Below are 14,192 nucleotides of genomic sequence, written 5' to 3'. Positions count from 1 at the left end.
GCCTACAAGACAGTATTACAGGCTGTCAACTGTTAGCTATCTCTCAACAGAGACCAAAACCTGATGGGCACCCTTCCCTGCCCAGTTGGGCACTTGTCCTCTTGGCAGCTAGACACCCTTTACTTTTGGGGGTCACCCCACACAGCTCCCTTCCAGGACAGCCAACATACATTCAAACCTGCAAAAGAATCAAAGGTCAATATAACATATCAATACAATAAAACATGATACTAGACATGTGATCCTATGAATTGTCCTTGTCATTTTGGAGCCGTGTCCATGAAGGCGCAGGCATTATCTAAATCTATTTAATGTTACCAGCATCACGCAGGTCGAGCACGCCGTAGCTTGAGCTTGAGCGGGTTGCGTGGATCTCGATCGACACTCTATTTGGTGATGAAGTCTTTCCGGATGGACCCAGGTCGTGACGCCGTCTACCTTGAGAGCGGTGGGGGTCTTCAGCACCACACCCTTCCAACGTGGCTCTAGGGTCTCCCAGCAGTACCTTCTGATGTAGACCCAATCTCCTGGTCTGTGCTGATGAGGAGTTGGGGTTGGGCTGGTCCCATAGATGGCGCGGAGGCGCGACCAAATGTCCTCGTGCGCCCTCTGGAGCCCTCTCAAGGAAAGAGTCCTCCTCTCTTGGAGAACTTCAAAGTCCTGATGGAACCCTGTTTATCAGTTACAGGGCTCTGCTTTCTTGTCTTTCTACCAGTTCCCTTTTTGGCAGAGCAGCAACCAGGCCTCTTTCAAGGGAGTGTGCTAGAAGTGGGTATCAGCCCCTCCTTTGCTAGCAGCAACAGGTACCAAACCCTTTCAGTACATTAGACCAGCTTCATTCCCGCCCACCTTTACAGATTCTAAGGCCCATTGTTTTCCTTTAACCAGCAAGCTAAATGACACTGGCCTGCATTATTTAATTCAGCACAGGCAGGGGGAAGGGCCCATGGAATCTCTGCCCTGAGGAACTGTGAGCCCCACCCTTAAATGTCCCAATCAGATTAGAAAAGCCACAATTACCTTTTAAATCTACCCCAGAATTCCAAAATCCCAACCTAGCACAGAATATACTTCCACATTTATATGAACAAATAATTATACCCAAGTAGACATACAAACATCAAATAAACATTTACACCCTTTTAGTGAACAAGTACCTTTACAGTCTTGGGATCTTGAGCAGACAGGAACAGATGTGGAGGCCTCCCTTTCTCACATCCTAGGACAGGACTTTTGACCTATGTCTCATCCAGATAGAAACGGTCCACATTTATACCACAAAATACCAACAAATCAGTTTCAGTTGTGTAGCCAGTTCGAGTTTTGACTTCTCTCTGGAAGTCTCAGAGATGGTGAATGCCATCTAGAAGCCATTAATCCATTCACACAATCCCCCAAAAGTTAAAGAGGAAGGAAAGAATCATTCAATGTCATTCAAGAGGATTTCGGCTAAACAACAAAATTGACAGATTAAACACATTGGAAAACCAAGGCCAGAAGTACCCTCTGACGTTTCAGGGGTACCAAGGAAAGAGAAGTTAGGCCACGTTCAGCCCTTCTCACAATTCACCATTAGTGACCAGTCCCAGCTCACTGGTCTACCATCCATTTAACATTTCTTTTTCCTCCTATCACACCAAGGCCATGCTTTCCAGGTAGCTAGAACTTTTAGCCTTAATTTTTAGGTGATTAGCACTAGTTAAACAATTTTAAACAACAAAGATACATATTTAAGTAAACACATTATCTAGAACCTAGGTTAAACTTAGGCATATCCTGGATCTCCCAAACACTGAGTTGGCAAGGTAACTGGAGCCCTTTAAGATCAGTATGAAACCACAGTTTCTACCTGAAATCCTTTTAAAAACTTTGACATAACCTTTAATTGTCCTTAGTTTAAGGAAAGCAGGGTTTTCTAGATTTCATTTCTCAATACTTAACCAACAGATTTAATTCTGTCTTCTAGATTTTTCATGAGGCAAATTACTTTTTACTTTCAAGCGGCTCTGGAGAACCACATTCGAGCCTTGCAAGACAGGTTTTTGGCCTCCCTGGTCTTTTCAGATGTAAATTGACGACATTCTTTAAGATTTTCCTGCAGGCAGGAGGCGACTATCTCCTCCCTCCATTAAGAAAAGCTTTCTTAATTAACAAAGGACCAGTTTTTGTGTTTTGTTTTTTTTTTCCCTCTTTGGAAAAACTGTTCTTTATTATGGGTTAGGCTTGGGATTTATCCTGCACATTTGAAAGGAGACGCTAGCCCAAAACCCTATCCAAAATCGGACGGTGCGCACATTAGTTTTAAGCCAGCTTTTCTCCTTACACGTGCATAGAAATCCCAGACGCATTTACTTGGGGAGGGGGTGACCTGTTTACACAGACCCTCACTCAGGCGGCCGCCCTACCGCCACACAAAGGAGGGGGGAGGGCAGTCCCGCTCCCTCCACACTCACACACTTTCACCAGACATTTATTCAGAGTTTAAACAATCCATTCAATTCCTAACAACTTCCCCATTCCTGAGGGAGCTCTAAAGCCTCCCCCAATCTCCTTGAAATTATTAATCCAGCAAGTCCACAAAATAAAACGGAAACACAAACAACTAAAGGGCCCAAAAAAGTACAGCCTTCCAACTCCATGGAAGCAAAAACCGAAAGCTAGACGATGGCTGCGCGCCAACCAGCAGGAGCGACCCGCCTTTTCTCAGATTGAGGGGTTCCTACAGACCTTCCGACTCCGCAGAAGCAAATTTTCCCCTCTTCAGATGGAGGATGGGGGGGCGCCCCCCGACTCTCCTCCTGCCTGTCTCAGATTAAGGGGTTTCCTACAGACCTTCCGACTCCGCGGAAGCAAAGCTATACCCCTTCAGATGGAGGACCAGGGCGTCCCCCGGCTCCTCCCGCCTATTGATCCTGTGCATCCACTCAGATCATTATTACAGGCATTTACAGGCATTTACAGATTTCAGAAGTGAGCTCACACCGGATAGATACAAAACAAAACACACGACACAAACAAAACATAGACCTACCGCGGTCAGTCAGGCCCTCCGGACTGGGGGTCCCTCATGGTGTTGGGGATCCCGGACGAGCCCCCAAAATGTTATGCCCAGAATTCAAGATCCCCAAGAAACCATGCCAGGGAGTCAGTCCAATGCAAAAGCAGAGGGTCCTTTATTGAGTTAGCTAACCCGACCCGGACCTCCAGTCGACGCAGCAACCGGAAACCGAGTGCCCCCCCGTGAGAATAGTGAGGGGAGAGGAGCCGGCTGTGGGCCCTGCCGATTGGCCAGGCGCAAGTCGGGTCTTGTTAAATCCTGGGCGTGGCCAGCAGGGGCCTGGGCTCGGGAAGAAGGCACTTTTCTGAGCGAATGGCCTCTGCCCCATCACTGACAAGGCCTGCAGCTGATGGTGCCATCAGCGGAGAGCAGCACTACTGGTCTTTAAATTACGAGGGAAGTTTGAGTGTACTGTGTAATTAGCTCTGAAGTTTAGTTTAGAAGACGTGAAAATGCACCTTATGATTCACTTGCAATTTCATTATTTCTGTTTCCAGTGAATAGAATTGGCATTTAGCAAGTTGTCTGATTTTACTTTTTATTTTGAAATAATTTAAAACATACAGAAAAGTTGAAAAAATAGTACAGAAAGCTCCATACATTTTTTTTTTTACTCTACTTTGCCAAATGTGGACCTTACAGATAGCTGCAATACATGTCCACCAAAGGGTTAGAGCTGGCCCAGTGCCTTCCCTCGCTGTGCACTTGATGCAGGTATCCCAGATTCCCCTTGTGTTGTTTCCTCCTCCAGAGCTCAGCTCAGGCACCAACTCATCCTTAACCACTTGTGTCTGCTCAGTCTTCTCCAGTACATGGCAGTTTTTAGTCTTTCATCATCTTTCATGTGCTTGAGACTTTTAAAGAATATGTATCAGTTATTCACACACTGTCATTTATTTTGCATTAGTCTGATGATGTTTACTTCTGATTAATCAAGATGATTTTTTTTTTTTTTTTAGAATTCCCCAGAATAGCTGTGTAGCATATCAGGGGTACATCATGACAGACAGCATAACCTGGATGGTCTATACATGGTATCTCTCTGTTTCTCTACAAAAGATTTATTGTTATCCCCTGTATAGTTAATGCACATTATGGGAGAGATAATTTTTTACATTTATCAGTGAATTCTGCCTACAACAAGACCTGTGGAAACCTAGTGATTTTCCCTTTCCCTCATTCCTTCTACCATTTAACTGGAATTCTTCTTTAAGGAACACCTGTCCCTTCTCTCCCAGTTTTTTTAAAACTTTAAATTCTGTATTATTTAAAGAATTATATATGTCTCCTTTTTTTACAACAGCGTAGTACATTGTGTAGATGTATGACAGTTTTTTAATCTACTCATCTGCTGATGGGCACTTTGGCTGTTTCCAAATCTTAGCTATTGTAAATTGTGCTGCTATGAACATAGGGTGGGGGGGTGCATATATCCTTTCTGATTGGTGTTTCTGATTTCTAGAAGTGGGATCACTTGGTCAAATGGGAGTTCCATTTTTAACTTTTTGAGGAAACTCCATACTGTTCTCCACGGTGGCTGTACCAGTCTGCATTCCCATCAGCAGTGCAAGAGGGTTCCTTTTTCTCCGCATCCTCGCCAGCACTTGTCATTTGTTGATTTGGTGATGATGGCCATTCTGACAGGTGTGAGATGATACCTCAGGCAGCACATGTGCTCCAGGCTCATTGGTGATTTTTCCCGCTCTTGTCCTGATACCCACCTCTTCTTCCAGGAGCGCTGGCTCCTGTTTTGGAGAGTAGAATTCAGAAACAGAGATGTGTTCTCTGTGTGTGTTCATTGCTTCAAGCCCCCTGCTTGTGTGCCTTCTCAACATACAGAACCAGGAGACCTACATGTGCACAGTAACCCTGTGTTCCTGTGAATATACATTGTTTTACCTGCCTGACTTCCAGTCTGTCTAGATAACAAATTTTCTTAGGCCAAGATGTAAAAACCTAAAATTTTGAAACCATTAGAAGAAAATATAAACAAATGCTTGTGACCTTCGATTAAGCAGGGGTTTCTTAGATATGATACCAAAAGTACAGACAATAAAAGAAAAAATAGATAAATTGAACTATGTAAACATTAAAAACTTTTATGCCTCAAAGAATACCATTAAGAAGATGAAAGGAAAACTTATAAAATGGTAAAATAAACTATAAATCTATCTGATGAGGGAATTGTATACAGAATATATAAATAAAACTTTTAACTTAATAATAACTAGTCAAATAACCTAATTTAAAAATGGCAAAGGATCTGAATAGCCATTTCTCCAAAGAAGATGTGTAAATATCCAGTAAACACATGAAAAGATGCTCAACATCACATGTCAGAAATGCAAATCAAAACCACAATGAATTACAACATCTAGATTGTTTACTTTTTCTGGCAATTATAAATAGAATTGTTGTAAGCATTCACATATAGACTTCTGTGTGAAAGTTAGGTTTCATTTCTCTTGGGTAAATAAATACCTGGACATAAGCTTCCTGGATGATATGTGTATATTTAACTTTTAAAGAAAACTATTTTCCAAAATAGCTGTACGTTTTATATTTATACTGGGGCCCAATGCACGCATTCGTGCACCTTGAAAGGAACTGTGGACCACAAGACAGCAGTGGGCACAGGGGTGGGTCTCGACCCATCCTCTGCAACCCTGCCCGGCCCCTCATGCTGCAGCCCCTGGTCCCCTCTCTGCCAGCAACCCCACTCCTGTTGCTGCCGCTCCCATGTGCTGACGGTGCCAGCCCTGCTCGCACCTGTTGATGGCACAGAGCGATTGGGGCCCGTGCCAGCAGCAGGTGCGAGCAGGGCTGGCACCATCAGTGGATGTGAGCGGTGGCTGCTGCCCCAATCGCCCCTCAGGAACAGGGGGAGATGGAGAAGCCCTCAGGAGTGATCAGGGCTGGCAGCCACTGCTCATACCTGCTGATGGCGCCGAGCAATCGGGACCAGTACTGGGTGCTGGCAGCGGGTGCAAGCAGCGACTCCAGCGCCAGCTGCAGGTACAAGAGGGGCCAGGGCCAGCAGCGGGTGCAAGGGCTGGGCAGGACCACGGCACACAGGAGCAAAGAATTTTCAGTAACCACCAGAGACTCACCCCAGTGATAACGACCAGCACTCCAACTTGGTCTGGCGCTCCCGCTCCCCTGCTTCACCATCCTGCCGTGGCCAACACCCGCCATGTTCCGCCCACACACCCTGGTGGTCAGTGCACATCATAGCAACCAGTGTTCGGTTGTTTGGTTGTTCTGCCATTTGGTTTATTTGCATATTAGCCTTTTATTATATAGGATTTGTATATGAGTTGTTATTTAACTGGCATAGTTTCATTTTTGCAATACAAAAAAATTCTGGAGGTTAATTACACAACGGTGTAATATATTTAACTGTACTGCACTGTACACTTAAAAATAGTTAAGATGGTGCCCTGGCTGGTATAATTCAGTTGGCTGGAGCATGCAACTAAAGGTCTTGGGTTGGATTCCCAGTTGGGGCACATGCGGATGGACGTTTCTCACATTGATGTTTTTCTCTCTCTTTCTCTCTCTCTTTCTCTCTCTCTCTCTCTCTCTCTCTTTCTCTCTCTCTCCCTCCCTCCCTCCCTCCCTTCCTTCATCCTTCCCTCCCTCACTCCCTCTGTCTTCCTCTCTCTCTAACATCAATAAAAGCATGTTCTCAGGTGAAGATTAAAAAGTAAAATGGTAAATTTTATGTTGCCTGTATTTACCACAGTTAAAAATTTTAAATATAAATACATATAAAAACCCAATTGCCCTTATCTTTTATATATCTTGTATATATATCTATATTAGAAAATATTAAATAGGTTTGTCTGTTGGTGAAGGGTCATTAGGAAAGTGAGTTGATTGGGATGGGGAAAATGAAAATGGGGAAGTTAATACAGAAATTATACTAATTGGCTTAAGACTCTAAAATTCAATAGACCAAAAAGATGTTATATGATACATGCTAATCAGTATCTGAAATATATAAATCAATTGAGTAAATTTACAAAGTTAATTTATGCAGAAAAAATATGAAAAAGCAAAATATTTTAGCTTACAGACATGCTTACCCTTTCTTATTTTTTCCATTTTTTATTTCTAAGTAAGATTAAAAACACTTAAATACATTCTTTTAATAGATGAAATCCATCATAGTAATGTCGTCACTTAAATCACCTAATAGCTTTTATTGCAGCAGAACATAGTGAGGCCCCGACTGAGTAAAACAGCATTTTTGATGGCTGGTCTAGATCCTTCCTAAAATGCTCTGCTCAGACAAGTTCACCCTTGTCACAGCTATTACTGCCATTTGTTGAGGAGCATGTCAGCGTGATTGGCAGAGAGTCAGTCTTTCATCTTATGAAAAATCATAATTTTAATGCATGCTTAAAATAGAAACTGAGCATAAATGATTTCCTGTTTATAAAGGAAAAGGCGAGACTCCTTTGCAATTAATGTAGATGAATGATGCACATGGCATGGAATATAAAGTTTAATTTTCTTTTTATTGGGAGAGAATTCTTTGTGGGGGAACTGCCTTTCAGGATTTCTTCTGCATTCGTTGTCTGGTTCACTAGGGCAGAATGAATTACAATACCAGTTTCTTTCCATATGTTGGCCAGGGACAGATTTAGGAGTAAGGTTTATGCCAATTCATCTCTTTTAGTGATAAATGTCTTAGAGTGATTAAATAAGTTAATATTTGTAAAGTACTTACAATAGTGCCTGGCATATATTAAGTGATCTGTAAGTATTTAATTAATAAAATATTGAACTGAAATTACTCTGTGTCTTCTGGGTTCTTTTTAATTATGCCAGTAGGTGCTGCTCTTGAGTGACAAGAGTAGATCTTCCAAGTTATATTTTACATGCACATAGGTACCCTGGACTGTTGGCATAACTGGCATATTCACATTTTTATACCCTTTTCTCTGGATTAAAAATGTTGTTAGTATGAAATGAAAGAGACATGAAAATGCCTCGGTTGTTTTCTTGAAACTTTAGAGTACTGTTTGGTAGTTCTGTGGTTGGTTTCACCTAAGTCTCTATTTTTTAAGAGGTACTCATCTCATGGCCTTTCCCACTTGTCAGGTGATTAAGTATCATATTTTAACATTCTTTATGTTAATAAACAAATATTTATTGAATCTATTGACATTTTTTGTAGGGCATTTAGTCAACACTCTGAGCTTGTGCTACTTCTTGGCTCTGTTAGATTAACCTTGATGTTCAGACAGAGTGAGCTTCAGGCTTAATCAAGGACTCCACAGAAGAGGGGTCAGATGTAGACCCTCTTATACACGTTTAGCTGTAATGGAATTTAATGGAATTTGTAAGCGCTCGTGTAGAACGAGTGTGGTAGACAGTGTTTGCTATAGGGATGGAACGATAGTGCTCAATTGAAGTGCAAAGGAAGATGATACATCTCAAGTGCAGGAGGGCAAGCTTGGGGAACTTGATTTTGTGAGAACAGGACTGGGAGAGGTGCACAGAAGAGACAGGTGGCACTGAGCAGGTTAATAAGTGGACTATCTGGGGAGTGAATTGAAAAGGTGGACTGCATAAACCATGCAGTAAATGCCAAAGGACCAAGAGAGATAAAGCAGAGATAGCCCTTTAAAATTTAAAAGTGACTTAGTACAATTTAGGTTTCTTTTTCTTTCACTTGACTGTTGTTTTAAGGTGTCATCCTTGTCCATATTTCTGGTCTTTTCCCACAATATATAATGAAAAAAAGTTTTTTTGTGGTCTATGCTTTTAGATCAGGAGTCTTTAACCAGTCAAAGAATTAATTTTGTTTTTAGATATAACTCTGTTCTAAGACTTATCTTTTTTCACCCAATTTCTCTAAGAAAATGTGTTGGACATTTTAAGAATGTTTATGTTCAGTTTGAAACATACCAAATTAAAAAAAAATTTTTTTTTACATTTGAAATCCAGACCTATATATTTTCATTATTTATGGCCGGATTAGTTTGTGTGTGCTCATCTTCTATGCATTAAGTTGTCAAGATAGTTACCTGTTACATTAATATGTATAATCATTTTCACTCAACATGCAAGAAACAGTAGTTCATTATCATAACACAAATAAAATTGAATGTGCTTGGCCTAAAGCTTTGATTTAGACCTGAAGTATGATGGTGATTTACTTAAGCACTTTATCTGTGTGTTTGTATTCAGTCACACATCATTGTTATGTGTTCCTGCTTTGATCAGTGCCCCTCTGAGTGAGCCCTGAGCTTCTACACAGTGAGGGACAGGACATTCCTCCCCACCACTGCTTCTGTCTCCTGAGCAAGTAGAGTTCCTGGAAGATTTCCTCAAGTGTGTGGCTTGCTTCTGCTGCTAAGGCAGCCATACATAGGTGTAAATATGTCTCTTTTCTCTGCATCCAGTGCAGCTAGAGAGTGGTCCAGTTCTTGAGTAGGGGTGGCTGGGGATTGAAAAAATGAAAGAAAGAGACAGACACAGAGATGGAAGAAAAAAGCTGGGGCCGGGTGGGACCATTGTCCTCTGATGATGAGACAGGGACAGAGACAGTGACCCAGAGCAGATACAGTGTATTTATTTTATCCAGCATAAAACAGGAAGTTTTACTAAAAGTCAAGACAAAGGAGATTATTTGCATTCTTAGGTGGGCCCTAGTCCTATTCATTCCTGGTGCTTGGCTGGATTTAAATAACAAAACCCACCCCCTGGCACCTGGGCTGAAGGTCAAGCTGACAACACTCCTGCCTTTTGGCAAAGGATGTGTTTCCAGGACATGGCTTTGCGGAGCCACTGGCTTCAGCTGACAATAATTAAAGAAATGCCCATGTGCCTTCCCAGGCGCTCTCTACACATAGGACCCTTGTCTCTGATACGAATCCTATTTTAAACCCCAAACCATAGTGTTCTAGAAGATTGTGATGTGATGGTCCCAGTTACATTTTTTACCCTGTAGAATCAGATCAACAACCAACCACCCTAAGAAGTACAGTATTCCAACTGTTCTTTATAGTTTCAAATTATTCATGAAAAGCCTTTTCACTGTGTCTGGTTACGAGTTCTGAGTCATGTCACTGAAAAGTTAAATCAATAGTTTTTAACATTTTTAGTGGGTAAGGTTTGATAAACTTCATTGAATTTATGAGATTTATATTCTGCTTCTTAGTATGTTGCAGAGGACATTTTAAAAGACCTGACATGATTAGAAATTAACTTTGAGAATTTGTAACGACTCTTGTCTGAGATCTACTGAACTGTCAGCAAATAAATCTTGGGCTTTCTCCAACCCATGATATGTCCCTCCTCACTCAACTGCGTACCCCCGTACAGAGAGCAGCACAGGCATGGTCCTGTCATAAAGGAGCTTATCACTTTAGTGGAGAATGGATGTTAATTAAACAACTACACAAATGAATGCCCAGTTGCCACCTAAGGTCCATAAAGAAAAAGTCCCATAATTTTTTAATTATTGTGGGACCCCTTCTAGGAAAGTTATCTCTGAAGACTCCTCACCGTATTGCTCAGCCCAGACAGCGGCTTAGAGTAAAGGTGGAGAGAACAGTCCAGGCTGCCAAGCACCAGAAAGGACCCAGGAAAGAGGGAAATAGTGAGTTTAGGAACTATAAAAAGATCCATATGCTTTAATAATACTTTTCTAGTTGATTTCATCTTAATCGATATCTTTCACAATAATTTTTTCTACTCTATAGAATATAGAAAAGATCTAGAAAGTAGCATTGAAATAATGCCATTGTATTCTAAAGAATTAACCATATTATATTTGATAATTTTTATTTCATATGGGCACACAGTTTCTCAAATTAATAGCCTATTTTTAACAGTATAATCTCATTTAATGTCCAGAGCAAAGCTGGGCTACCATGATTCCCAAGGTGCTGGTGAGGTGGAGAAAGTGAAGTAAAGTAATTGACCAAGCTCACCAGGCTAGTAAATGCATTTGAAGCCCACCCCTGGTGTCAGTGGAACCAGCACCATGCTGCTATTTCATGTTGGATAACTGTTAAATATGTGATGCTTGGGTTAAATGTCACTACAAAAATCAGGGTTCGATCACAGAAGCAGAGCATTAGGAATGCTCTAGAACAGTGGTTGGCAAACTGTGGCCCCTTGAGCGTGGTTCTTCCACAAAATACCACGTGCAGGTGCGCACATACAGTACGATTAAAACTTCGCAGTTTGCTGATCACTGCTCTAGAAAAAGGGATTGATTATAGAGATTGGGCCTTTCCTGATTGTGGGAGCAAAACCTTAAAAGCGGTTGGTCCCTAATAGAATAGATTCTCTTGTCTGTATGAAAATCCACTGTAAAACCAGAAGTTGAGATGTGCTACCATGTTTATAGACATCATATATTGAATTTTCTTGGCAAAATGCTGCTTTTTGATATACCAGACAGTCAGTTAAATTGAAGACCAATTTGTGAATATTCAGTTTTAAAAACTTAAGAATATAACTGGATTTGAGTCAGTCCTTAAAATTTCATAGATATTTACCTGCTCTTAAATATAGACACGGGAAAAGGTTTTATTATCCTATCTAATAATAGACAAACATGGTAATTGACCGTACCTTTGCTATGCCTCCCATTGGCTAATCAGCACGATATGCAAATTAACCACCAACAAAGATGGCGGCTAATTTGCATACTGTAGGCAGGGAGGGATAGCGCCATCCTGCCTACCCTGCTGCCATCTGGGCCTGCTATCTGCGACCCGGGGCGGTGGGCGTCTGTGTGCGACCTGACCCAGGGCAGCAAGGCGGTGCAGCACTGATCGGCCAGCCAGCCTGGCCTCCATACAGGCATCCCGTGCACGACCCGACCCGGGGTGGCCAGGTGGGGCAGCAGCGATCAGCTGGCCTGCCCGGGCGTCCCATGTGGGAACCAACCCAGGGTGGCACCCCAACCCCCGGATCGGCCCTGCCGTGTGTGCGACCCGGGGAGGCGGGGCAGGCACCAAGGGATCAGGCCTGCCATCTGCCACCCAGGGAGTGGGCCTAAGCTAGCAGGTGGTTATCTCCCGAGGGGTCCCAGACTGTGAGAGGGCACAAGTGGGGCTGAGGGACACCCCTCCACCCCCCTTCCCTGCCAGTGCACAAATTTTTGTGCACCGGGCCTCTAGTCCTATCTAATAAAAGAGAAACATGGTAATTAGCCATACGGCCGCTACCCTTCCCATTGGCTAATCACTGAGATATGCAAATTAACTGCCAGCCAAGATGGCGGCCGGCAGCCAGGCAGCTGACGAGAACAGGGAGGTTTGCTTGCTCCAGTGACGGAGGAAGCCAGGTTCCCCGCCTGCCCTGCCGGCCTCTCAGCTGCTTTCTAAGAAACATTGTTACAAATATAGAAACTAAACAAACCCCAAGAAACCTGCTTTAGTCAGCCAGGCTTCAGCCAGCAGGACTGCAACATTGTTTCAAATACAGAAGGTAAACAAAGGCCAGAAACTGCTTTCAGCAGCCGAGGTCTCATACCTGGAGCTGAGCCTCAGAGCTAAAGCTGGCCCAGAATAAAAAAAAAAGGAAAAAAGGAGCGGTTGGGAGCTTCAGTCACCCGCCAGCCTGAAAACAGCCCTCAACCCCTCACCCAGACTGGCCAGGCAACCCAGTGGGGTCCTCTACCCTGAAGGGGGTGTGACCAGATGCAAACAGCCATCATCCCCTCACCCAGGCTGGCCAGGCACCCCAGTGGGGACCCCCACCCTGATCCAGGACACCCTTCAGGGCAAACCAGCAGGCCCCCACCCGTGCACCAGTCCTCTATCCTATATAGTAAAAGGGTAACATGCCTCCAAGCACTGGGATCAGCGGAGCCGCGAGGTCTCCCGAACCTGGGATCAGTGTGACAGGGGACAGCACCCAAACCCCCTGATCGCCCTGCGGCTCTGTGTGTGACAGGGGGTGGGACCACAACCTCCCTATCCGTCCTGCTCTGTTCGTGACAGGGGAAGGCACCCCAACCCCCGATCAGCCCTGCTCTGTGCCTGATAGGGGGGAGCTTCCCAACCCCCTGATCGCCCTGCGGCTCTGTGTGTGACAGGGTGCGGTGCCCCAACCCTCCCCCCCCCATCGGCCTTGCCCTGAGTGTGACGGGGCAGCGCCCCAACCCCCTGATCCGCCCTGCTCTGTGAGTGATAGAGGGCTGTGCCCCAACTCCCCTATTGGCCCTGCTCTGTGAGTGACAGGGGGCAGCGCCCCAACCCCCTTGATCGGCCCTGCTCTGTGCGTGACAGGCGGTGGCGCCGCAACCTCCCCATCGACCCTGCCTTGAGTGTGACAGGGGGCGGTGCCCCAACCCCCCAATCGGCCCTACCCTGAGTGTGACTAGGGGTGGCATCGCAACCTCCCAATCCACTCTGCTCTGTGCAGGACAGGGGGCGGCGCCCCAACTCCCCAATCGGCCCTGCTCTGAGCCCAACCAAGGGCTGCACCTAGGGATTGGGCCTGCCCTCTGCCACCCGGGAGTGGGCCTAAGGCAGCAGGTCATTATCTCCCGAGTGGTCCCAGACTGCAAGAGGGCACAGGCTGGGCTGAGGGACACCCCCCCCCCCCCCGAGTGCACAAATTTTTGTGCACCGGGCCTCTAGTATATATATAAACAGGGAATATGCTAATTAGCCAAGCATCACTACCACTCAGGAGAAGGCTGCATCACGACTGCTCAGGAGGCGCTGCATATTCAGATGGGCGGGAGGAGTCTGCATGCTGCCCCCACCCCAGTGGCTGCCGGGAGGCTGGGGCTGGGCATGGGCCAGAGTGGAGACACAACACACGGAGAGGCTGGGGCTGGGGGTGGGCTGGAGCGGAGACACAACACACAGGAGTGCCTACCCCCACCCCAGCCAACACAACGCGGTGGCCGGTGCTACACGGGTCCCGGCCCCCCACGGGGTGCCTCCTCACATGGCAGGAGGCAGGGTGCCTCTTTGCACGATTTCAGTCGTGCTCTGGGCCTCTAGTATTTCATAAAGATGATACTTGCTAGACCTGGAAGTACTCTGTTGCAAATACCCATAGTTCACATGCTATCCTATATAATAAAGAGGCAATATGCAAATTGACCATCACGCCCTCACACAAAGATGGCCGCCCCCATGTAGTCAAA

The 14,192-nt window shown here is 44.8% G+C and overlaps 1 protein-coding gene across 1 annotated transcript in view; it reads left to right on the top strand.

The window, feature by feature from the left end:
* Positions 1–14,192, top strand: part of LOC118663264 (zinc finger protein 407-like) — a 148,368-nt gene that overhangs the window by 48,823 nt on the left and 85,353 nt on the right. The gene's annotated exons all lie outside the window — the stretch shown is intronic.

The sequence above is a fragment of the Myotis myotis genome, unplaced genomic scaffold, assembly GCF_014108235.1.
Source record: "Myotis myotis isolate mMyoMyo1 unplaced genomic scaffold, mMyoMyo1.p scaffold_m19_p_9, whole genome shotgun sequence".
In the NCBI taxonomy this organism is placed as follows: domain Eukaryota; kingdom Metazoa; phylum Chordata; class Mammalia; order Chiroptera; family Vespertilionidae; genus Myotis; species Myotis myotis.
This window is presented reverse-complemented; position numbering and strand designations above follow the sequence as displayed.